This window comes from Lonchura striata, chromosome 2 (assembly GCF_046129695.1).
Source record: "Lonchura striata isolate bLonStr1 chromosome 2, bLonStr1.mat, whole genome shotgun sequence".
NCBI classification, from domain to species: domain Eukaryota; kingdom Metazoa; phylum Chordata; class Aves; order Passeriformes; family Estrildidae; genus Lonchura; species Lonchura striata.
This window is the reverse complement of record NC_134604.1, coordinates 101,282,591-101,309,066: the sequence shown is the minus strand read 5'-3', so window position 1 is coordinate 101,309,066 and position 26,476 is coordinate 101,282,591. Positions and strand designations below refer to the sequence as shown.

Genomic DNA, 26,476 nt, shown 5'->3' with positions numbered 1-26,476 from the left:
AACACATTTGGCTCTAACATCAGGTCCTGCAGGTTGTGAAGCCCTACATTCAGCTCAGTGGAATTCTGGCACAACAGCTTCAGAGAGCTGTATTGGATCACCCCAGAGATGCAGATACCTTTGAAAGCAGGTCAAACACCAATTCTGTGGAGACCAGAGCATGCCCAAAAACCGTGAAGCAGGGAGCAAAAAGAGAAGGAAGGATGCAGAGTTCTGACATCTGTATCACAGAACTGTGGGGACCTCTGAGTTGTCTCCAGATCAAAGGACCACTTCATACCAGTCACCAAACGCCTTCTAGCAGAACAACACCACTCATCTCAAACTTCACTCATCCTCCCAGGAAAGGCCACTATGCTGACATAGTGGCCTTCATGATTTATTCCTAGGACTAGCTGCAATGGAAGGAAGTGGTAGCACATGGAAATGTGGCATCAGCAGAGTTTGGGGAATGCAATTCTGGGGATGCACATGGTGCTGCTGTGGAAAGTGGAGATAGTGCAGGGTACAAGACAGAATTCTGCGTATTAAAAAACCAACCAAACAGAAAACCCAAACAAACAACCCCCCCTCCTGCCCCCCAGACAAAAATATGTAGGGAAGATGAAGAGGTGAATGGAAGAAGAAAACCTAGAGCCACTGACCCAAGGGAAAAGATGAATGAAGCTGCAGAGAACACTAGAAGTAGAGGTGGTAGAAAACTGAATTTGTAGGGAAGATACAGAAAGCAGGGACAAATAAAGAGGTGCTGTGCAGTGCCCTTATCTTGAAGAAATTACACTCCTTGAGGGATGACTACTGTGTTTCCAAAACAGTTGGATGAAAAATCCTTCTGAACACAAAGGAGGAAGTGATCTATTTTCATAATGCTAAAAGCTGGAGAATAGGCTTGTCTTGATCATACCACAGAAAGCCAGATCATGTAATCAGGTACGTGGGCAGACCATGCTCTCTTACAGGCCTCCAAGGGCTTTCCACAATCCAGCTGATTTGGACTGAATGCTCAAACGAAGTGACTGGCAAGCAGTGGAGTCCCAGGGCATGTCCACAATGTGAGTTGCAAAACTCTTCTCATATAAAATTGCAGGAGCTGCATTTGTTTGGAAGGAAAATATATTGAGAACAATGTTTAGGGCTCTGAAAAAAATATTTTAGTTTCTGCCTGCAGTCAATCCTATACACATATTCCCCTGCAGTTTGCTTTCTAGAAGGAAAGAATATTACACTGAAGCCATTCCTAAGCAATAGCATTTCTTGTGATGACCAAAAATCAACTTTAAATTTATGTTGTCTCTTACTAAGCCATCAAGAAATTTCTTGCCTTCAAGACACAGATTCCTGTAGTCTGCTCGGACTCACTTTGTGCTTCAAATTCTCAAACAGCACAATAATGAATACTATTAGAAAATGTGTGTTATGCTGCAGCTAGTAAATATCACAAAGAGCATCCTGAGATTTACGACACAACATTTTAAGGTTTTACAGACAGCCTTCAACCTGAGAAATAAAGTAACAGAGAAAAGAGCTCTGAAAAACAAACAAAATATATTCCAAAGTCAAAAGAAAAAAAAGAACATGAAAGAACATGAAAGACCCAAAGAAGAGTCAATATGGATTTTCAATTTCATCATTTTGATTTAATAAAATTCTTTGGATAGTGTTGCTGGCTCAATACTAGCACAGAAATTGTAATGGCAAATACTGTACTGTGATTCATGGACTGAAAACTTGTCTGATTTCATTATGCTGGTAAATGTAACACTGCAGACATCTTCTATTGGAAAGCTATTTCTAAATTGCTACATCAATATTAAGATAATCAGAACTGATATTTACCTTTTACAGGAACAGCATGTACCTATATGTCCACATGGGAACATACCCACACACAAACTTATACTTTTAACATTTCTCCATTTTTTGTATCACAGCAATACATGCTACAGGAACTGCTGATTTATCCCAAACCAACCTGTGCAGTTGCAAGGTGCCCAGGACATTTTTACTAGTTGTACCCTTTTCTCCCACTGAAAGTAATTCAAACAGAAGTACCCAGCAGAAATTCAACTGAGTCTTTTATTGTACACTTTGGAAGGTGTAACTTCACCTTCAGTTTACAATGATGTAATTGATGGATAAATCACTGAAGCACTAAGACACACAGTATCTATAAACACATGTTAATTCTGTTTATATTTTTCAGCTGGAATAGAGCATGGTAAATAATTTTAAACTAAACTTCACATTTCATACATGGTTTTGCAACACAAGTACAAAGCAGTGCATTAAGGAGGATTTCAGGCTCCAGAGCCCATGCCATTGCTAACAGAATCTGTGAGACAGGAGGCTGACAAGGAAAGGATGAGACAGCACCAGTGAAGGAGAGAGGCAGAAGTGAGGAAGCCATGTGGCCAGAGGGGGACAAGGATGTCCCTCTACAAAGTGGAGCCTAGTGTCCCTGCTGATCCCTGCCTTGAATGCCTTGTGCCACGCATTTCATCTGGCTGTCCCCAGAGTGGCACCTCAGCAGCACATTCTCCACAGCCCACGGTTCACAGAGCTCACACAGCCAGGGCTCACACAGCCAGGGCTCACACAGCCAGGGCTCACACAGCCAGGGCTCACACAGCCCAGGGCTCACACAGCCAGGGCTCACACAGCCCATGGCTCACACAGCCAGGGCTCACACAGCCATGGCTCACACAGCCCAGGGCTCACACAGCTCACACAGCCCAGGGCTCACACAGCCCAGGGCTCACACAGCCAGGGCTCACACAGCCCAGGGCTCACACAGCCATGGCTCACACAGCTCACACAGCCACAGCTCACACAGCCCAGGGCTCACACAGCCCAGGGCTCACACAGCCAGGGCTCACACAGCCCAGGGCTCACACAGCCCATGGCTCACACAGCCAGGGCTCACACAGCCCAGGGCTCACACAGCCATGGCTCACACAGCTCACACAGCCACAGCTCACACAGCCAGGGCTCACACAGCCCACGGCTCACACAGCCCATGGCTCACACAGCCAGGGCTCACACAGCTCACACAGCCCAGGGCTCACACAGCCCAGGGCTCACACAGCTCACACAGCCCAGGGCTCACACAGCCCAGGGCTCACACAGCCAGGGCTCACACAGCCCAGGGCTCACACAGCCCAGGGCTCACACAGCCCAGGGCTCACACAGCCCAGGGCTCACACAGCCCATGGCTCACACAGCCAGGGCTCACACAGCCCAGGGCTCACACAGCCATGGCTCACACAGCCACAGCTCACACAGCCACAGCTCACACAGCCAGGGCTCACACAGCTCACACAGCCAGGGCTCACACAGCTCACACAGCCAGGGCTCACACAGCTCACACAGCCAGGGCTCACACAGCCAGGGCTCACACAGCCAGGGCTCACACAGCCCAGGGCTCACACAGCCAGGGCTCACACAGCCCAGGGCTCACACAGCCAGGGCTCACACAGCCCAGGGCTCACACAGCCAGGGCTCACACAGCCCAGGGCTCACACAGCCATGGCTCACACAGCTCACACAGCCACAGCTCACACAGCCACAGCTCACACAGCCAGGGCTCACACAGCTCACACAGCCACGGCTCACACAGCCAGGGCTCACACAGCTCACACAGCTCACACAGCCATGGCTCACACAGCCATGGCTCACACAGTCATGGCTCACACAGCTCACACAGCCATGGCTCACTCGGCCCACACCTGGCCTGTGGCCAAGGCTCACACAGCCCACAGCCCCGGCCCTCAGGGCAGCAACCCTTCAGAGGAGGCATGTGAAAAGGGACTCCAGAGGGAGAGGGAAAGAGGGATGGTAAATAAGCTCCAAGGACACAGATCTGTCCTCTGCAGCAACTGGAAGACTGAGGGCACGTCCAGCCCTCATAAATAAACCAGGCCACATCCCCATTTCTGCTCACCATTGCAGGAGCCCAGAGGGTGATCCTTGCCTTGTTCCCCTCGATCACTGTCACAAGGAACAACTACTGGCACTTATCAGCACAGACATCTCTGAGAAGGAGTGACTTCAGGACACAGTGTCCTTCCCTGGTCCCTTGAACTCTTGAGACAATTTACAATGCTGTCACTCGTATATATTCCCTCCTCATCTACACAGTTCCTGTCTCTAAATTTAACATTTTGCTTTCTAAACAAAAGTCCATACGAGTTCTCTCAAGACCTTGATGATAAGCCCTTTTATTGATATTCCAGTTCACTTTTCAAAATATTTGCAGATTATAGGATAAATGATGTTTGCTTTTATCCCCATTTCAGGAGATAATGGTTGGGTAACTTATGATATCCAGATGAAAATTTATTGGTTAGCACTGGGGAAAGCAAATCCTTCCCAAAATTGGCCTTTGACCCAGTTAGTCTTTCATAAACAAGCAATGATTTAAAAAATCCTCATCAGATAAGATGTTTACAGCCCCAGCATCAACTTGCATAAATGTTAGAAGGTGTAAGCATAACAAAGCAGCATCAGCCATAATTTACCGCCCCAAGACTGAGGATAAAAAACTATGGAAAACTTCCCTAATGAAATGTCAAAGCCAACTAACTTCACTACAGCTAATCCACAAATCTTAATGACAGCGCAGATTACCCAGCCTGCAAAACTGACAAGTGCCCAAGGAAGTTCATCTCCCAGGGATTACACCTCGATTTCTGTTTGCCCTCTTCTGAGTTATGTGGAAGAGCCCCAGAGGAAACAAATTTCAGCTCATCTATTTCCTTCTGAGGGCTTTTCAGTACACTACCTAGTCTTAAAGCATCAAGCAACAACAGAACATATACACACACACAGAGACAAGAGTCCTCAATATTGACATTACTGTGCATTAGACCAGTCACCCACAGATGCCAGGCAGAAAGCTGCTGACAGATGCTGCAGGATAAACCTTCTAAGAACCTTCAGGTTTGGCAACAAAATCCTCTGTTCCCTATACATGCTGCCCTGATGCTTGGATCTAAATAACGCCCAATATGAGAGATTTTTTTTTTCTCACACTGGCTATCTATAGAAAATCCTTTTTTCTAAGTCTCTGTTGTGCAGCTTCTGAATGTCAGGCCCTGCAAATCAAAACATTTTATTGTAATTTCATATTGTTTACTTTTGCAAGGCAGGATCTTGGCAAAGACAAGTGTTTCCTCCAGGGACAAGGAGGATGGGGCTGGGAGGAGGGGAGGACAGACGGATGGAAGGAAGCATTTTAATGCAGACTTCCTCACTGTCTGCTTTAATAGGGACCTGGCTGAAATACAAAGGAAGAGGTAAGTAAGAAAACCTTGACTACAAATGTAGAGATGCCAGAGAATGGGTATGAGGATACCCCAGGACCAGCCTACACAGGCAGTGACAGCAGATCAGGGAAACACTGACAGCCCCAGCCCCCCCACCACTCCCCCTCAGCAGGGTGGGGACAATCCTGGGGTCCCCATGGCAGACTTAGTCCAAAGGGCTGTGGCTAAGAATGAGCAGGGAAGGACAAGCTTGCCCAGGCTGCTCCCACTGTGCTCCCACACATCCCAGCAAAGCCAGCGTGTCCCCTCTACCCACAGGTACTCCTGGCTCCTTGCCCAGACCCTCTTTCTCCCCACACAGCCCCAAACTGTGGGCAGGTTTCCCTCCAGGAAAGATGACATCACCCAAGTACACATTTCTCCATGAGGATCGTCCTACTATTCCAGGATGGAGAAGAGGAGGAGGCTCCTTACGCCCTTCTGTCCAGGGACACTGGAAAACACCAGTGATTCCACCTGAGACATCTATGTTCTGCTGTGTGTTTCTAGGGAGATTTGACACACAACATTCAAAGGTTTGGGTAAGCAATATTTAAGTTCATGAGAGCTGATTTAAGTGTTTTACATTTGGGGAACAAGGCATTTGAAACACATCACATTATATGTGAGTCTCCTGCTGAAGTGATGGCCCTCCAAGAGACCTGCAGGAGATGTGGATGGTGCCAGGGCAGCAGTATAGTTGACAGCAGTTTTACTGACTTTGTGCCGTCCCTAGCTCTCCAGCTGAGAGACCTAGATCATCTCTTCTTTAATCCTGGATTCTTTGGGCTGCTCCACACGAGACAGAGTCCCAGGACACATGGAAGGAGCATGACGCCTTGAAGTCATGACTCACCCTGTCCCCAGGACCACCCGTGGTCGCAGGCAGACTGGCAGACACAGGCGACAGCTCCCTGCTCCCGCTGGGTGCCTGGCAAGCCTCAGCAGAGTGGAACTGCTAGCTCGCTTTTTGGCATAACAAATCTCCTTGTCCTTCGGCATCGCCTCTCCCTCTCTTCTTCTGAAGCTTTGTTTTGGTAGAAAGCGGTTCACAAAGACCTTTACACAGACTCACCCAACAACAACTGCTTTACTACGTAAAATGATTCACTGGTGTTTAAAAATCCCACAAACAGGAGCCCTCACTGACTTTATGACCGACTTCCCACGAAGGCACTGAGGCCAGCAATGGCTAATGCTCCATCTGGCATCGACTCCCTGTGAATATCTCTCAGCAATAACAACTGATAGCAGAGCTCGGAGCCTACACATCATCCTCCTGTTTGTACATAAATTCCCTTTAAAAGGATTTCAGCATCCTCACACTGCTTCTTCCCAAGTGTTCAGGCTCTTAAAGCCAAGTCAGCCAGACAGAATGGTGCCACGCAACTACAAACAATGCAGGACAATTTTTTATTACAATACACGGCACAATTCTTTCTAAAAGCACTGCCAGTATTATGCAGTGTGTAAAAATACACATTCATCATAAAGAGGTTAGATACTAATTTCTGCAGCTTAATTTCTTCTTGAGGGCACCAGCCCATTTTTCAATTAAGGCAGGATAATATTATTAATCATAAAAAATTGCTGATGTGTAAAATTGTTTCCTTTCTGGCTAGCATTGGCTAAGAAACATCAGACATGCTGCCTCTGAATTAGTCTAACTTCATGGCAGTATGGAAGCTGTATCATCCTTTTTGGTGAGGATTCATGCTGCTCCCAGCCTCAGCCATGGGGAAAGGCATGTCCCTCGGAGAACATGCAGACCAACATCTCCATTGCATCAGGTGCAGGCCGGTGGCAAGGAGCCTATGAATATAGATTCTCATGGAAGATACAACATTGTCAACTGTGAGGCACAATAGCTGGCATGAATGGGCAACTCTATGCCAAGAGGGTGCTTCAATGGTCTGTGTTGCCTGAACATTTCCAGGGCACCATGTTTCAACACCTCCTAAAGAGAAAGAGGTTTCTGCCCACTCCCTCAATTTTCTGCGCTGAATTTGGTATTATGGGACTCTCTGGTGTAGTCATCAGTGCTTTCTGTTTAATGTTTTTTCTCCTTTCCTCTGCTGCTGAATGGGCTTACCTAATTCTGACCAAAATAACTGCACACGTTGCTTTCAGATGGGGCCACCAAAAGCAGAATGGAGGGAAGAGAATTTAAGAAACAACCCAAACTCTATAAAATAGTAACCTATGAATAACAAAACCTCTCCTTGCCATGTAGCCAGCAAAGGAGACTGCTGGACTGTGACTTGGCAGGATCCAAGAAGATGTTGCAGAGGTGTGGACATGCCAGCATCCTGCAGAACGACAGCAGCTCCCTGCAAAGGCACACTCTGGTGCCTGGCCCCTCACTCTGCCAAACTGGGGGCCTCTCAGATCAGACCTGATGTGATTGCTCCACTCCACCCAGGCCAGATTATTTTAGGTGGACAGGAGGGGACAGGCACATGCCCTGGTCTTGCTCCTGTAGCAGCCAACCATGACCTCTAGGAGCCCACCACAGGACACAGAAGCACCCAAGTGAGGAGCAGGGCTGTCCCAGTCCCCTCCGTGCTGGGTCCAGGAAATGAACCTCCAGCAGGTTTGCTCAGGATGATGGAGCTGGAAGGAGAGAGCCTGGTTCCTGGCTCCACAAGTGCTTGCCGTGTACTTCGGTGGCACAGATCCAGACAAAACGCCTTCTTTCCAGTCATGTGTCCAACCCTTTTTCCATCTATGGGCAGTTTCCCTTCCACACATCACAAAGTCATATATCCCCTGACTTCTGTTGAGACTTTGCATCCCCCTGCTCACAGGACCTCCCAGGAGCAGCTCATGGCAGTAATCTCCTTGGCAGCTCAACCCTTTGCCCATTGCCTGGAGAACTTCTGGCAACACTCCCAACTTGTGTGCCCCTGCCATTCATCTCTTCCCTTCCCATCTTGTATCTCCCCTCCTCTGGAAACTGCACCCTCTGTATTTTTTTTTTTCCATATAGTGATCAATCTTCTCCCAGCAGCAGAATTCTCCTCCTGTTTTTCCCACACACGATCAACTCCGTAATACTATGCCAGTTATCTGTAGCCTTATGTCTTTAGTTTTCTGACATCACCAAATAGTTTCTTATCTGCGTCTGGTATTATTTATACACACATATATATAAAAGGCCATCTTCCACCATCTTATAGACTGCTGGCTGAGAATAAATCATTCAAGGAGAACAGGCCAGACTTTGGGACCACCTTGGGGAATACCCCACCCCACAGTTGTTGCCTCTTGGCAAATACAAGCAAGAAGCGCACATTCACTCTGAAGTCAGAGGAGGCAAATTACATATACTGAAATGGTGAGTTTCAGCCAAAAAAACTCCATTCTGACAAGAGTCACTGCTATTCATATGACTAGGCTCATTAAGAGTGAGAATTGGAAAAAACTGCAGGATGGAGTCTGCGTGTGCCTCCTGGCTGAGATGTTCAGCTGTATTTTTCCTTGTGAAAGGAAAATTATCCCTGCAACATGAAAGCAATAAATATAGTGGGATTACTAATCAGAAACTCAATGGATACTACTTCAAACAGCCCTATAGTTAGTAAGTACTCAGTGACAGTAATTGTTACAAGCAACTGAACCACCAGAGAGAGATTTCCATGTTATCTCTACCCATACATACATAAAACACCAGTTTGTACAAATCCAAAGTATGTGAGGCTAATGGGCAAGCTTTGTTGAGCATCTCAAAAATCAAATTAACTGCAATCAAATTCATGGCACAACTCAGGGTTCATTTCATTACTATCAGAAAATTCAATCTCTGAAATCTTACAATATTAAGCTAAAGCAATGATCTTTCTGTTAAAGTTCTCTCTTTTTTCATTTCAAGGTGAAAAAAAGCTGGCGTGCCTGGGGAAGGTGAGGGTGACGATTCCCAACAGATCCTACTGAAAGCCTGGCAAACATTTAATCAATTACTGTTAAATAAAGGAAAGGAAAAAAACCCAAACATCCTTTCAAACACATACTCAAAGACATGTTGCATTACAAATTCTACCTCTTGCATCTATTTCTACATCATGCCTTTTCCTGCACAAATGCATATATAGGCATAAACACACGTACATAGGTAGGCATATATATATTTAAATTCAAAATACAAATCAATTAGGGAGCTAGTTAAATCTGCTCATTGCTGCAATAACTAATCACATTTCTGTGCTGTACTGCAGGTGGGAAAATCAGAAGTTCATTGCATTAAATTCCAGCATTTTCCTTTTTAAAATAAATCTGCATTTTTGGTTTATTTCACAATATGCGCTTACTTAACCTTACTGAAAGACCTATCTGTAAAATACTCACTGCAATTCAGACTCCTTTTTATCCCTCCTCTTCAAGGTTTCCAACTAGGTTTCTCTGCAGGAGTCAAGTGCAGTTTTTATAAGGCAGATGAGGCAGGGCTTCTCAACTGCTTTTGATAGAGGTGAGGTGGTCAGCTCTTTATTGACTTTCTGCAGTACTGCAGCTACAGACCGTTCAGACAATCTTGCTTTATGAGCATGCACCAGGCAGGAGGAAATGGGCCTGGAAATTTCCAGCCAGCAGTGTTTGATGCACTGCTTGAAAAGCTGCAAAATGTGCATATAAAGGAAACTAGGGACAGCCTTTTTCCTTGTTGTTGCTAAACCATCAGGCTGCAGTTGCTACATTTACCTAGGAAAACCTGCTCAGGAGCCATTTTAAGAATTAATTTGTCTCAAGAAAAGGAAAGAAAACAATGCTGGTTATTTTGTGCACATTACAGAGTGCTGCATATCAAAGATCCTTTCATAAACACTTGGAAAAATCACATGGGAGGTAATAACCCACTGAATTATTTTACTGTCCTTTTCTTGTGCAGGCAGCCACAGCACATCCACACTGTATGCAGTGCACAGCTGCACTGATATACACAAAACCTCACAAGGGGATGTGGAAAAAGGGAAGCAATCACAGGCTGGTATAATGTACTATTAAGGTTTTATTGGTACCAGCATGGAGCAACTGCATCACTAATTAATGGACGCACACAGGCTACACATATCCTTCCAATCAAGTGACAATAAACCCTGGTAGCCTTCTTCACCCTCATACATACATTACTTGAGCTATTTACCCCACTCCCTGTTTTTCTGGTCTGCACATTCCCTTCTTCCCTCACCATCCCACATCTACACTAGCAAGACACATCCCTGAATTCCGCTCTGACACAGGGGAGATGAACATCATGTCCCCATCCATGAGCTTCCCACATTGGTGCCACTGAACTAAGTTTTTAACAGCAGACAGGGTTCAAACTATGCAGACAGGAGGTTTGGAACCCTCCCCCACAGATGTGTCCACAAATACTGACACAAAAATAACCATGAAATTCAGGTTTGAAACATTTCTCTGTGCCTCTTTTACTCCTTGCCCAAGGGGGACAACATCCTCCTCCCCCAGGGGAGCACAGCAATGGTAAGCGGATCAAAGACAGCAAGAAGATTCAGACATTTTGGTGATGGCAGCCCTACAAAAGCCAGGACAGACTTTAGTCCCTACAAAAATGTACCCACATAGGGCTGCACATCTCAGCTTGCACCCAGCTGCAGCAGCAGCAGCTGCAGCACCGCTCTGCCAAGGACTGGCTGAGGGAGCCAGGTCCCACCTCCTGCTGAAGCACCGCACCTGAGCAGCCAGCACTGCTGCGAGGTACACAGCGCAGTTTCACTTCTTTCAGCTAACTGCAAAGCCCTTGGGGATTCTGGAAATAATGTTATACACACAGAGGTTCAAAAACCTTACAGCTACAGTGCTCCTATCTGAGGAGATACCCTTACTGCAAGCAAGACTTAACTATGTGCTTAAATTCTACTGACTTCAGGGGACATAAGGATTTGCTTAACTTTCATTATACCAGCCATTTGTTTTACAGTTACCTGGATAATATGTCTTGCCTTTTCATGGACAGCACTGAGCTCCTTCCACAGTAGGGTATTACTTCTTACACATAAATGGAAGATCAGGTAGAAATTGAGGCATTTTTAGCTAGCTACCTGAAAAACATGGACAATAACAGGCAGATGATTTTGCTGCACACTGCAGTGCTGAGTGCTCCTGAATTTTCACTGGTGAGATAAGCATCAGTGAACAGCTACAACATTGTCCTTAAAGAAGGGTAACAAAAGGACAGTAACCCATAGCAAAGAAAATTTCCATACTGTGTTCTGCATTTTATTTTTAAAAATGCAGCTACAGATGTGAAATAACAGATGTTAGACTCTCACCACACATACACCACTATAATTCAGATGACCTTGCTGAATTAGAAAGCTAAACACAAGATAAATGTCCACTTTCTCTCCTCAATGCCTGTCTTGAGCAGGGAAGGGTTGGGCTGGTGTTTAGTTATCTGTTTCCTCCCAGTTCCCCATCTGCAGTTCCCCAAAGTGTGTTCTTACAGAACTTCAGCTAGTTTTTCCAAATCAGATGCTGCTGACATTGTGAATCTTATGAATTTTCTTTGCTGACAGGGATTAGATACTGCTTCACTTTAACTCCCCAAATTGGCAGAAGACTGGCCTGGACCTGCTGCCAGTTTGTGCTCAGGCTCTACTCCCAGTAGGCAAGAGATGCTCAGGGCTTCTGGACAGTCATATGCAATACAGTGATTTAATCAAAATAACATGCCAGTTTCACTCTTTAAAGCAAAACTCAAACAGTCAAATAATTAATTATTGCTTTAATTCTTAAGATCTTTTCTTTAATTCTTAAGATATTAAGATCTGCATGTGTTCAAAATACTCTAAAGAGTAGAAACAGACTGACATTGTCTTTCGGTCTTTTGGTGGTAGCAAAGCAGATTATTCCTATCATATTCTGCAGGGGTGCTGTCAAATGCTGTTTCAGGCTATGGGCCAAAACCTACCCCCATCCCATGTGCTCAGTTCCCACTGGCATCAATGATATCTCCACCATGGACTGACAGCAGTAAATGGGCAGAGATGTGCTGGCTGCTCAAATAGCACGATCTATGTGCTGAATAATTCATTTTAAACTGTTGCACAGATGTCAAAATGTTATTGCTGATTTCTAGCCAGTAGAATGGGCGTTTCTTCTCCTGATACGAGTGTGTCACTGCCTGTAATGCCAGAGAAGATTTGGGGGATGTCTCAGCCAGACAGCAAAGCCCATACATGTCACGCCTGTGAACAGACAATTAAAATGATCACTCAAGGCCACCTTTCACTCTCCTCATTAGGATTCTCTTGCAGATGCACCCACCCATTGCCTTCAAGAAGTTTCAAAAAAGCAGCTCAAAACATGGCATGGTTACAATATGTTAGAGGGTACTCTCCAACAATCACTTCAGCCCTTTGGATTTTTGCTGAAATGGAAAAACTCTAAGTACAAACAACTTAAGAGTCACTGATGAGTTTGGATGACAAAATAAATTCAGACCAAAAAAACAAAAAAACAAAAAACCAAAAAAAACCAAAACAAAACAACAAAAAAAACCAAACCAAAAAAAACCCAAAAAAACCCTGCCTCTGTAAAGGGGAACAAATAAATGTATCCTACAGAGTTTGCCAGACTAGCCATGAAGAGAACTCTATGGCACAACCAGAAGATCATCCTCTTCTCCAAAATCAAGGAAGAAAAAAGGAGTTTTTCTGTGTTTTTCTGTGTTTCTCCTTTCATTAAACATGGAGCAGCCAATATAGCCCACTCTGACATTTTCTGGGCACTGACTTCCCCAGCCAGGTGGGCTCAGCTGCTGATGGCCAGCAGCCACCTCCAGAGTGAGGTGGGAATCCTGTGTGCAGGTGGGCTGGAGTGGCTGGGGATGATAGCAGAAATGGAAGGGAAATGGGAAAGATCCAATAGAGCCATGGGTTTTGAACTGAGATCAGAGACCAGGGATCTCTGACAAAAACCAAACAAGCACATGCACCCCACGCCAGCTCAGAAGCACTGCTACTAGGGATGTGTCAGCTAAGAAGAGGGATTTTTCATGCTCCTAGATAGGCTTCTTCACATCTGCTGGTCTGTGTGGAAGCAGACCTAGGCTTAATGAGGTCTAATTTGTTTCAAATCCATAGGTTTCTTTTTAATAATTAACAATCTTCATCATTCAGCAAAGTAATTCCTTACCCCTGACTACTTGCTATTAGGAATGAAATTTACTGTGAAATACTGTTAAAAGGTGGAAAGCAAGGGACATAATTCACATTTTAATTAAAAAAAAATATATATCACACGAAGCCGGAGCCATAGAAGGAATAATAACAGAATAAGCCCAAAAAACCCCCACCCCATCCCAATGCCTACTCTTCCCCATCACCCACTTTATTGTTGTCATGCTATTTGAATTCTTCTAATTGACTTCTCTTACTGGATGCTCTGTGCCCAAACCATATTTCAGTTTTTCGCTCTGTGATTCCAGGAACTAGAGAACGTGTTGGCATCATTACCATGAGCATTACACACCCTCACACACAAGGGTCCAGGAACTACAATTAACACATTAAGAAATAATAACTGCCAAGGGAGCAACAGAAGATAAACAGCATGGAGCTGATGTAGCAAGAATTCTGCTTGGGAAAGAGCTGTCTCTTGGGTAACGGGCAAGGGAGAGGAATTGAAGTGATGTGCAGCACTGCCCATTTACCAGAGAAAACCCCAAAAGCAGTTGAGCTGTTCACACATTAATTTCTTGAAATTTAATTTCACTAAAGTTATTGCCGGCTTTAAACTAGATTTTGAAGGAATCTGAAGGCTCTTGTTCTCCAAGAAATAATAATCATGTCCTGTTCCAAAGTTTAAAATTGGTATATGTTTTCTGGTATTTGAAAACCTGCCCTGAAGTACTGTGGGTTTGTCATTTTTTTGTTCTTTTACAGTACAAGTGAGAAATACTTATTTCTTTTACCTATACATTAAGATATATTTATTAAAGAAAATAACAAAAACACATTTTTCCTACTTGTCAAGATCTATTTTTATGATTGACTGGTTTGTTTGTGTTTTTTTTTTTTTTTTGGCTAGTTTGTTTGGGTTTGTTTTTTTTTTTTTTATATAAATGTAAATAATTGAGTTATTTTCCCAAGGTTTTTCAATGAAAAAATAATTTAGATTTCCGAGTCTTTTATTTAAAGCTTCTGTTCTTGAGAATGTTTTGTGTGAGTAGTCCTGCAGAAGCTGCACAACAAAAGCCTGCAAGAGTATGCCAACCATTTGGATACCTATCTATCTTCACCACTGTAACCAACAGACATCATGGAGCACGCTGCTCCCTTTGGGCATCAGTCTTGCTGCTTTCAGTGGATGGACCAGCCAAAGGCCTTAATACTTTCAGTGAGATTAGGAGCCGAAGGAACACGGTGGCACAGGCGAGGTTTATGAAATGCTTTGTCTCACGTCTCTCCCACCTTGGGGCTGCAGAGTCACAGAAAACCCAACAAAAATATTGCCATTAAAATAACAGCCTTTCCTACACTCACCCAAATCCCTGTGCAGGAAAAGGGAGGCAGAAGAGGCACAGACACACAGGGCAGGATTAGCAGCCCTGCTCAGACCCACCTTTTGGGAGAGGGAGCGATGCCTGTGACCCGTGTGGCGCTCGGGCGCTGGTTTCTGTGACAGGCGTGATCCCCCCCGCTGCCCCCACGCACGGCTCATCAGTCAACTCAGACATTTCAGCAAATCACATGGCACTTTGTAAAAACATAATTGTTTTTATTTTCCAATTTTCCGTGTTTTGTGTAGAGTGCTGCTGTGTTCAAGCGAAGTGAATAAAAGCATAAACAGCAAGCACCATCTGGAGAACATTCTTCCAGCACGCTGAGAAATAGCAGCCGCCTGTGCGCTACCTGCTATAAATAAATGTCATTAAAAAATGTCCAAAAAATTGTTTGTTCCTATTTGATGGAACTGTAGTTAGATAAAATTTTCCTTAACCCTGTCTTCAGGTACCCAACACCTTCACAGAAAAAAACTCCAAACAGATGTAGATATTTGTCTCTATGTTAATATGAGTATTACTAACAGAATAGCAACCCTACACATTATTCTAGTAACAGCAACAGAGGTTGCAACTTGAGTGTAACACATGAACAAAGCACTGAAAATCCCAATGCTTTTTAAACTGTACCAGGTTCACAATAGGGAGATATCTCTCAGCCCACTATCAAGACAACAGACAAAATTATTCATTCTCCAAACTAATAATGTATCAGTTTAGAGGGGGAAAAAATACCAGAAAGTCCGTAATTTATTTTCAGTCTACACAAAGCAACATTTCCCTCTCTGCTGACAAAATACAGACCAAGCTGGCTGTGGGGCTGTGATGAGGCTCTGCGAAGGGCTGGAGTTTGCTGTGTTTGTTTAATCACTGCAATTAGAGCTATGCAAATAATGGAATTGTTTGCTAGAGTGGCAAGGCTGGGGTAAAAAAAATAAAAATATGTATTTGGGTTGAGTGATTTAAAAACAATTTTGGTAAAATGAAAAAATGAAACTGTCTAGTTTGTTCTACTCAGATTCAACTCAGAATCCGTTCAGTTTGAAATGAAAAATACATTTTCATACTGGAACAAAGCATATGAGCAATTGTCATTTTTCCTTCTTTTTTTGTCAGACAAAGATTTTCAGCACCCAGGAGGGGATGCTTAGGACAGCTTGCTGCTTCTTGGGGAGCGAGCAGAAGATGTGCCTATCCCTTATCCCAGCCTTGGACACACCTCATGCTGGGGTGCAGGGGCAGGGCTGAGTGCTGCATCTTTCTCCCTTGAGGAAGCTGCTGCCAGCCCTTCTCTGCCCCCATGCCCTGCCCTGGGCAGCCGCCCTGCCCAGGAAGCCCAGGGGTGGCAGGCAGATGTGGCTGTGGGAACAGCACTGCCTTTTCTTGGTTCCATGTGGCTCAGCCACAGCTGGCACTGGGTGGGTGACTCTTCCCAGAGTGGCACAGCCCTCACAGCCCACACGAGGTTAGGGTGTGCTCCGGGATATGGCATGGGGCTGTGTCTGAAGCCTCCCTGATGAGCCACTAGCCACCAGTAGGGAGCAGGATTTGAAGAAATTTTAGTGGCTTTTTTCCCTTGTTTTAAATCCTCCTTATTTTGGCAGATGTCATTTAGTGAGAGGAGCGAATCTGTCTTGTTCAACAGCATCCACAAAACCAAGCTGGGTCTCTTTCACAAGAGAGTGACTGAAATTGCTGAGGCTCAGGGCACATCACCAGCATAGTCAGCTACCATCATTTAAGGGCAAGAGTGCAAGTGATGGACATCAACCAGATCTGGTCCTTCCCCCCAGCTATGGCGCTTTGTCCAAAGCCAAAGTTGTTGAACGCTGGCGTGGTCACAGAGCAGCTCTGCTAAAGCCTTGCTTTTGGCTGGGACTGGCCACCATTCCCCTGGAAGCAAAGCCATCATTCCCACCATAATTTATCCTCTGCTTTCATTGGGACTCAATGTATAAGGAACTGCATAAATAGGGATGAGGGTCCAGTCCCTTCCCTGATGAAATCATCATCTGAAACATAGCAAGGGCAGGAAATGGTAACGTGGTTAGAGTTCTCATTAGCCATGTTCTCCTAATATTTATATTTTAGCTACTTTTATTTACAGAGTCCACTCACACCAGCTAAATTATACACTTTGAAAAAGAATACAAAGCCTGTCTGGAAGTGAATACATGGGACTACTGATTTTGTTAAGATAATAATGATGATTATTGTGATAGATCAGCCTTGATGAGTAAGATTTTGCCAGACCAGGTGTGGAGGGAAGGCAGGTGGTGGGAACGTGGCTGTCTGTCCATGCATGCACACATGCATGCGTGCGTGTGTATGGGGGGGAGGGTTGTTCTTTGTTTTGTTTTTGCCTTCGGTCAAATTCAAACAATGTGCAGTAACAAGAAGTAAATGTCATTTTCCTCCCATCCATCTTAATTTGGCATCCATTTTAAAGCTTACCTTTGACCTTTTAAAATGTTAATACACTTAAGCAGATATAAAAAACATAAAGCTCCTAGAAAAATTAATCACACCCATATCATGATGCTGATCTAAAATGTATCATCAGTTGTTTTCCTATTTAAAGAAACATTTGTCCAGTGCAACAGCAGTAACTATGCTACAATTACCTATTATTTCCTTTTCAAACAAATAACCACATTAAATGCTACAGCAAAACCCTTACAGCATAACCAGCACAACTTACAATGAATCTGTTTTGTTGAGTAACTGCCTAGAATCATGGAAAGGATCCTGAAATGGACCTTGAGAAGTGTCCCATCCCTCAGCCCCAGGCAGGGCCAGTTAAATCTAAACCATTCTTGACAGGAAACCTTATTTAGATTTCCTTTAAGAAGCAGCCTTAAATAGAACTGGAGAAAATTGCACAATTGAAAATATATAATGTATATACATACAAGAAAATAATTTTATATGAGTATTCTATATGAGTATGTATAAAAAAATACAAAGAGACAACCCACATCTAAATGATAAGTCTCCCTCCTCTGACCACTTCATACCCTCTAACCAAAGAGTCCAAAACAGGAAACTCTAATAAAAACATCTCCTTCCTTTTTAAAAATAAAGGCTACTCAAGTGAGAACCTCAGCTCCTTGGAAATGCAGGGGCATATCTTCTCAAGAAAATCAAAATTATCAGGTCCCAAAATATTTGGGTCTTTATGTTGCAGAGCAAAGAGCTTTTCAGTTCCACCAAAAAGCAAAAAGTAAGAGTGTTGACCAGCCTTTCCAGTAACCAACGTGAGTCTAAGATATCTGTAAACTGTTTGTGGTCAAGGGCATTCACCTTGTCTCCTGACCTAATCATTTCTGGTGGGAGGCTGCACTAGGTCCTTCCAGGACAGTCACTGCACATCTCTGTGGTTACATGCTATGAACACTGGGGTCCATGGCACACTGCCTCATGCTGTTTCCACTTTCCTGTCTGTAGCACTCATGGCATCCAAACTGACAGCTACCTCCATCAATTCAATATCCCCTTTAGAGGACAGAAAGCTGTGGTGACAACCAAAATACATCCTAAAAGAAGTGATGATTTCATAGCTAAACACAGCTGTTACACAAGCATCTAAAAAAAATCAGTTAGGGACCTAAACATCAAACCCAAACCAAAGGCAGATGCAATTCCTTGATGAGTGAATAAGTAAATTCCTTGCATCTGTTTTCTTCCACCTACCATCAATAGGTTGTAGCACAACTGGAGCATGGTCAGGCAGTTTTCTGCAAAATGAACACAAGCTTAGGCACAAGGGTGTGGGGAGATGTGAGATACTGACCTTGGCACCACCAGTCCTGTGAGAGAACAACAGCCCTTGATGTATCCTGCACACACAGTGCAGCAGAGCTCTAATGCAGAGCCCAGTGTCTTCTGTCACAGAAGCTTTGTGAACCCACCCTAAGCATACATGGCTTCTCCAGACATGAAAAGGCAAGAGGTAACTCCATCCATCCCCAGGGACCAGAGATGAACTACAAGCATGTCACATGAGAACAGAAAGGCTCTTCTGTGTGCTCCTTCTTCTAGGATCTGCTTATATGTTCCTACCTCCTTCTGTCCTCCCCTCATTATCCCACAGCCTGCAGAGCAAGCTTTGGCTGCGTCAAGTCCTCTTTTCCCACCTTTTTGCAGGGCAGACCTCCTGGCTGAGAGCTGCCTCAGACCTCCAGCCCCAGCATCAAGGCCGGAGATGAAGACATCTATTATTCAGACAGTGATGCCTGACTTCTTGGTTAAGAAAATCCTGATTAAAACACAATGTGTTGCCCTTCCTGTTTGCTTTGCAGTGGCCTTGTGTAGATCCAGCTCTACAGCAAGTGATCCATCACCAACAACCAGAAAGATGTGTATCATGCTAAAACAAAAATACTTTGCATTTCACTTTATTTTCTGTGTCTTCCATTCTCATTGCCCATCTATTCCAATGTTCCTCATTATCTTTTCTTTAACCTAATTATTATAGATAGATATGGAACACCTAATAGCTCTCTTTTAACCAAAGACCATTTTGTGCAATACTGCCACATAAGCTTCAAAGAGAATCAAATTTAAAAGAATGAATTCACACCTCTCAGTTTGTCACTCCTAGCCCTTTATTTCTTGATTTTTTTGCTTACATGCCACAGAATGTACATGTTCCTTTGTCACACTGTTTGTGAAGTTTATTCACCATGTTCTGATAATCACAGATTGGAACTTCAGTAATACTCCTCTAGTTAATTAGTTTATTTACTAGGCACAGATTAATAACTGACGAGCTACAAAAAGTTGCTATTGTCTGAGTCAGTCACCAAGTAACTAACTTGGCCATTCAGGCAGGGAGAAGTTTTCTTTTCTGAAAGGTGACAAGTAGCTATGTAATGACTTCTATTATTTTCTCAATAAACTCAGAGAAAATAGGACACTGCAGCTAGAAAAACACAGAAAGAGAAATTAGCTGCTACTGTCATTAAGGATTCAGAGACTGATAAAGAACAGTTGGTGCAATGCAGCTGGAGAGGCTTTTCAGAGTAAAGTGATTATTCTCTGGCCATTAACAAATTATTTTTTCCTGGACTGAAAGATCTGCACTCCTCCAAATAATCTGGCTTTGCTATGAGGAGTACACTGACTGCCAGGGCAGGCAAGAGCCATTGGCCCTCCTGGTGGCCACTACACTTCCACCTCTTTGTTTCCATGCCACGGGAAAAGCACAGAATAATTAAAAGGTTGAAGCACATGCAGACATTGGAAGCGAGACTGGTTTTCAATCTTAGCGTGGCCAAATGAATTTGGAGCTGCATCCAGAATGTTCAGGGACCTGCCCTTAGCAGCCGCACTGAAGCTTAGTGAAGAATCACAGCAAACTTCCCTCACCTCTCTTGTCAATCGGAGCTCAACCCCAGCCATCAGCTCAAAGATAACACAATGATAAGACATTTGGGGATACAGTCAGTCAGTCCTGAGGCTTGTTCTGACATCTCTGTGCCTGCTATGGGGGAGGTGTGGAGAACCCAAACCCATACCTAGCTTGTCCTGCAAGACAACCACAGCTGCCTTCCTTCTGCTATAGCGGCTGCTCTCTAGCCACTCTACAGGGAGTGGGAGCAATACAGGGACCTGGAAGCTGCTAAGCTGAAGGACACTTTTTTTCTCAAGAGTGTGGAAGAAACAGGAGACCTAATCCAGACTCTCTGTTTAATTCTTGAGAACATTTAGCCCTCTGATATCTTTTATTTTAGAAGCATTTCCAAATAAGTACATGCGCAACTTGAGATCAGTGATGAGTGGTGCCCCTCTCAGGTCCACACTGGGACTGGTATCCTTTAATAACTTCATCAATGACACAAACAGTGGGATCAAGGGCACCCTCCACTCTTGTGAGATCCCATCTGGAATACTGCATCCAGCTCTGGGGTCCTCAGTACAGGAAAGACATGGACTTGTCGGAGCAGGTCCAGAGGAGGGCCATGAAGATGATCCGAGGATTGGAGCATCTCTCCTATGAGGACAGGCTGAGACAGCTGGGGCTGTTCATCCTGGAGAAGAGAAGGCTCCAGGAAAACCTTACAGCACCTTCCAATACCTAACGAGGACCGACAGGACAGACTGACAGGACAGACCACTGGGACAGATGATTTAGCAGGGCAAGGGGTAATGGTTTTAAACTAGGGTCAATTTAAACTGGACATAAGGAAGAATTTTTTTATTGAGAGAGTGGGGAGACACTGTAACTTGCCCAGAGAGGTGGCAAATGTCCTATGCCTGGAAACATTCCAAGTCAGGTTGGACAGGGCTCTGAGCAACCTAATCTAGTTGAAGATGTCCCTGCTTACTGCAGGGGGTTGGACTAGATGACCTGTAAGGTCCCTTCTAATCTAACGATTCTATGATTCTATTAACTAGGAAATACAAAAGAATGCTGGAAACACATCCTGCTCAGAGGGATCCAGTCACTAAAACCCAAAGCCAGCAATTGACTGTGGAGCTACAGCTTACATAAGAGTCCCCAAGACACCCAGCCACCCGCAGGACTGGCAAAATCCTGCAGATGTGACCCTGTAAACTCACCTCCTCCATGTTACAGCATTGCTCTGTACACCAAAGGACAGTATGGATAGAACTGGGTGGGGGTGGGAAAAAAGAAAGCCAGAACTAACAAGCTGCATTAAATCACCCAGCAGAGCAGCTCCTCCACAGAGAGGCCCATTTACAGAGTAGCTCAGTGCCCTGGGAGGGATGGGCAATATTGCAAACCCAGGAAAGGAAATTCCCTAGGAGAACTGAGACACGCTAACAAAGATCCCTGCAGCCCAGGACCTCTCATACAGTCACCTCTTTTTTGAAATCTAGAGTCTGCTGGGAGGATTTAGGCCTATGGCTTTGAACATAAGAGAAGGAGAACTTTTTCATCCTGAAAACAGACTGTGAAACTCAAGCAATGCTGGGAAGTGTTTCACTGTATTGTTATTCTGTAGATGCTGTTTCTGGAGGCAGGACCCAGCACAGCCTGATCTCAAAACAAAGCCATCCGTGGCTAGCGCCTCACATCACTAACCATCTCCTTCCTCTTGAAATAAAATAAAATAAAAGCAAGTACCCCCATAAATCATTCATCCATCCCAGTTTCATAATAAGAATATTTGTCAGCTCCCATTTTACGTCCCTTTCTCTGTCTGCCTATTCTACAAAGCCACCATTTCAGCTGCCTGTGCATACAGACCAGCAAGTACACAGCACCACAACGGCTCCCACACTCCCATCCTCCTGCCTGCAGAGAGGATGGCCACCTCTCCTCCACAAACCCTCACCTGCATTGCCATAGATTTTTCAGTATATTTTTAAAAATATCTTTTTTTTTTTTTTTTTTTTAATCAGTAGCTCTGGGGCACCCATCAGAGGTACTTCAGCTACTGTAACAATCACATGATTTATGTAAAAGTAATTGAGGTTAAACTATCTGCCACATCAAACTCTTCACATTTGGCCCCATCTTTAGGACCTAGAAACATCTGAAATAAATAAAGCCATGTGTCATTTAACAAGGTCTGGGCTTAATTAGGATCGTTCTGGATTTTATGGGAAAAGCTTTGTCCTGGCAGCTTTACATAGCTAGTCTATCACTTGTAAGGTTATCTGCTTTTTTTTTTCCTTTAGTACCTACATCAAAATACTTTTCCACACAGCTTTTCCTTTTTTTTTCCATCCTCCAACCAGCCGGATGACAACCACTCCTTATCTTTGGCTGTCTTCCATGCTAAAATAAGAATGCCGTTGTTACGCCGAGGGAGCTGCACCCTTCCACCTCCGTTCCCTCCTGACCAGCACGCAGCTGGCTGTGCCGGAATGCCCGAGGTTCCATTTTCTGATCATTTTTCTGTGACATTGTTGCAATTTACCCTTTAGCCATAATTTCTATTTCTAAATCACGCCAGGCCTCTCGTGCCACGCGTTTTGTAGCCTCAAGTGACAGTGCGTGTCCTGAAGAGCTGGTGATCCTCAGCCCATCCCCACTGCCACTCGCTTCCCTGGCCTGACTTAGGCTCGCCGACACAAGGGCAAGCACGCAGCCAGACACAGCTCGAAGGGCGCCGGGTGATTCCACCAGCAGCAGAGAATGACTGGATTAGAAGAGGAGCAGGATTAGAGATTGATGAGTTGCTGTGAGGCTGCTATGTCTGTATGATTGGCTCCAGCAGCAGTATTTGAATGTCAAACTGTGTCCCCGCGGAGCAGAGGTAGCACCTACACTGGGTTTCAGACTGCTGTGTGCAAGGCAGCTGGTGGCAAGTAAGGGGTTTGAGTTGGGGTCTGAACAGACAGCCCTGTACAGATGAGACCTTGGCAGGTCAGGCAGAGATGAGGAAAGAGGGAAACATGGAATGATTTGCCCACAGCTACACTGGCAGCTTGAGTCAGAGGCAGAAACGGGAGCCAGATTAAAAAAAAAAAATTAGTTCCTCATGCAGGAGATGAGCCAGCAGCCTTTGTTACATCTAAATGCATTTTTTCCCCTGTAATTCATACTGCTGCAGGCTCTGCACAGTGAACTCAGCATCCTGAAGTTGTAGGGTGCTCAGTGTGACCTGCTGATTGCACACGCCAAGCTCACTACACGACCAGCTCCATGCTCCAGCTCATGCCTACAATGCAATCCGTGCATGTTGCAAAAGCACTTGCTTTTTTTTTTTTGTTCGGAAGTGACCAGGACCCTGCAAAACCCATCACTGAGTTGATTTCCAGCCTGACCCAGATAGCTCTGGCTGCTGGATCGCCTCCAGAATTTAGTGTATACACAGAAACTTAGCAGCACTCTCCAGTCGACTCAAAGAGTTATCCCCTCTTCAAATTTGGCTTCAATCATCTCTGAAGGTGAAAGAGACTTAAGCTTCCCCTATTGGAGCTCCTCACAGATATACTATAGAATTCATCAAAGATGCCAAGGACAAAATAGTGAGGATGCATTAATTGATCAGGTTTCTCTAGCAGAGTGGTGCAGGAAACCATCCTGCCTATCAGCAGCCTCCTCTGCTAGTTACTGTGTTACATCTGATTAACCGGGGCCACTCACAGCGTCATGAAATGGAAGGAAAGGCTTTTCAAATTTACATATTAAAAAGACGGAGGTGTGCTGATTTCTGTCCTACGGAGTGTTTCAGACATAACATTAGTAATCAGTAGCGTATTTGTGAGGAAATCTTTACTTTGAATGCCAAGCCGATTTGCTAATGATGAATGACATGAAAGGTTACTTAGGAAAAAAGAAAAACATTTCCTCATCAAGTTTAAACGGAAAATACCTGAAGAATTAATGGGCAACCAGATACTCTTTCTTCTTTAACAATACACCCCCATTAGACAATATATATACTTTGAATCCCGCATTTTAATAATTTTTCTCTTTAGAAAAATAATTCTGACGGAGAACGTGCAAGAAAACTACCATCAACAGCGGTAAATAAACCGAAGCCGAACCAATCTCTCAAAAAAGAGGTTTGTTGGGGATTGCATGAGAAAAGGAGAATAACTGCCCTGCAACTCCTGCCCAGGGTGCTTGCACCCCGCAGCATCCCCCCGGAGGGATGCAGAACTTCTGGAGCACGACACTTCAACCCTGGCATTCACCGCCACGTACGCCCGGACCGCTGCGACGCCGGCGCAGATGACCCACGCCCCGCGACAGCCTCGTCCAGAAAAAGCCATTAAGGGAGCCGCAGGTGACAGTCCATCCCTCCTAGCAGACTTCGCCAGGAAGCCGGGCGACAGCGGGAGGAATTTCTGCCCTAACTTCGGAAGGGTAAATTCTCCTCCCGCTTCTCGCCTGTGACCGGCTACGCGAGGGACCCCAAATCATCCCATTACCGCCCATCTTGAAATCCATCCTGCAGAAATCCATTGCAGTCTCCTTTCCCGGAGCGCGGACCGGGCGCGGAACGCCGCCGCGGCCCCGCCGTGTGCGCCCCGCCGCCCGGGGCAGGAGCCGCGGGGGGCGATGCCCGGCCGCCACACGCGCCGCTCCTCCCGCGCACCCACGGCCGGGATTTCGGAGAAGTTGCGCAGGCAGCGGGAGGAGGAGGAAGGGCGGGGGTGGGGTGGGTGGCTCTGCTCGAGCGGGCACGGTCTCGCCCCGTCCCTTTCCCCGCCGCGGTCCCTCCGCGGCCCCCCACCGCCGCCGCAGCCCCACGGCCGGGACAACCCGCACAAAGCCGCCGCCGCCGCCACCGGGATCTCGCTGCGCCCGCTCGGCGCCACCAGAAACAATAGTCACGGGCCGAAGCGGGGACCGCGGGGCCGCCGCCCTCCCCACGGTACCGCAGCGCCCGGCCGCCGGTGGGAAGGAGGCTTGGGGGGGTGGAATTCCCGCAAAACGCCGCCGCCCGGCCAACCTGTCACCGCTCCACCCGCCCTGGGCTGTCGGTGCGCATCCGCTGCGCGGCACCTACCTCCGGTGGAGGGTGCGGCAGCCCCTAGCTGGGCTCCATGGGGCCGCAGCCGCCGCCCGCTCTGTCAAGCGCGGCCGCCGCCGCCGGGGACGCGCCGCCCTGCCCTGCCCGGTACCGCGTCCCGCTCCCCCCGCGCCGGGCGGGCCGGGGCGGGGCGAGCGCCGGGGGCGGGGCCGCCCAACCTGCGCCACGCCCGGCAGCGCCGCCCCCGCGCCCGCCGCGCCGCGGGCAGCCGCGGGAGCGCCGGGGTCCCGCGGAGCCGCGGCGGCGCGGGCGCTCGGGAGGATGCCGCAGCAGGCAGCGTCATCATCCTTCATAAATCTCGTGGGGGTTTTTGCGCCCTGCTTGCTTGAAGTTTTGACCTTGTCTCCTCTGCGTTTATCTCGGATTTACCACGATTCTGACTTCCTGTTTATTCCCCTTCCACCTCGTTGCCCTTTTTAATTTCTCCTCCCGCGCCCCCCCCCTCCCCACCCCCGATCTTTTCCATCCTCGCTTTCCCTTGTCCCCGTTTTCCCATCAGACTCTGAATATCCCATGCCTCTTGACCTCAGTCTCTGGGCTTCAAAACGCTTTTGTCAAGGGCAAAATAGTTTTTTGTAGGTTTCAAATCGCTATTAAGTGTCGCCAGCAGCTTATTGGAAGGTGCAGTGCATTAAACTAAATCCATGGCTAGTATTACATAATATACCCTCGAATGTACGTAAAAGATGATTGTAATTCCATCTGGATTTCTGTTGATATTAGCAAACCGCTCAAGATTTCCTCTTGTGGTTTAATGGGCTTTTCAAAACCTTTGACTGGTGCTGGATCAATCAGATTATGATTTAAGAAAGGGTAAAGCACACACACTCACGACATCGTAGGAATTAGTGAAAGAAGAAAAAAAAAACTTAGTAGGTCATCTGCCTAATCCATCTTCCAAAAGAGAGTAGGAATGTCCCCCATACAATAATTTATGGGCATTTGTCTAGTTTTCTTTCAAATGCTCCAAATATGTGGCTTCCTCATTGCCCATAGGAATTTAGGTCAAGCTGCCTGAGAAGGAATTTTGTAGCATCTTGGGATTTAAAATCCACTACTGTTATTCCAAGGTGGGTTTTTGTTTGTTGTTTTGGTTTGGTTTGGGTTTTTTTTCCCAGACAGCACAACTGTACAGTTGCAGTTGGTCATTTATTTCTTGCCCATCATCATGGAAGGATTTTGGCCATCAC

At 45.8% G+C, this 26,476-nt stretch overlaps 1 protein-coding gene across 4 annotated transcripts in view; it reads right to left on the bottom strand.

Moving 5' to 3' along the window:
* Positions 1-25,384, bottom strand: part of RAI2 (retinoic acid induced 2) — a 44,422-nt gene extending 19,038 nt beyond the window's left edge. For 2 of the 4 annotated variants that reach the window (XM_021532321.2, XM_021532320.2), the window contains exon 1: positions 25,263-25,384. The gene's annotated coding sequence lies outside the window, so the exon portion shown is untranslated. Of the gene's footprint in view, positions 1-24,681; positions 24,701-25,205; positions 25,222-25,262 lie in introns of those variants that run through there. The other 2 variants (XM_077781621.1, XM_077781622.1) reach the window with 2 other exon arrangements.
* Between the last annotated feature and the right edge of the window lie 1,092 nt (positions 25,385-26,476).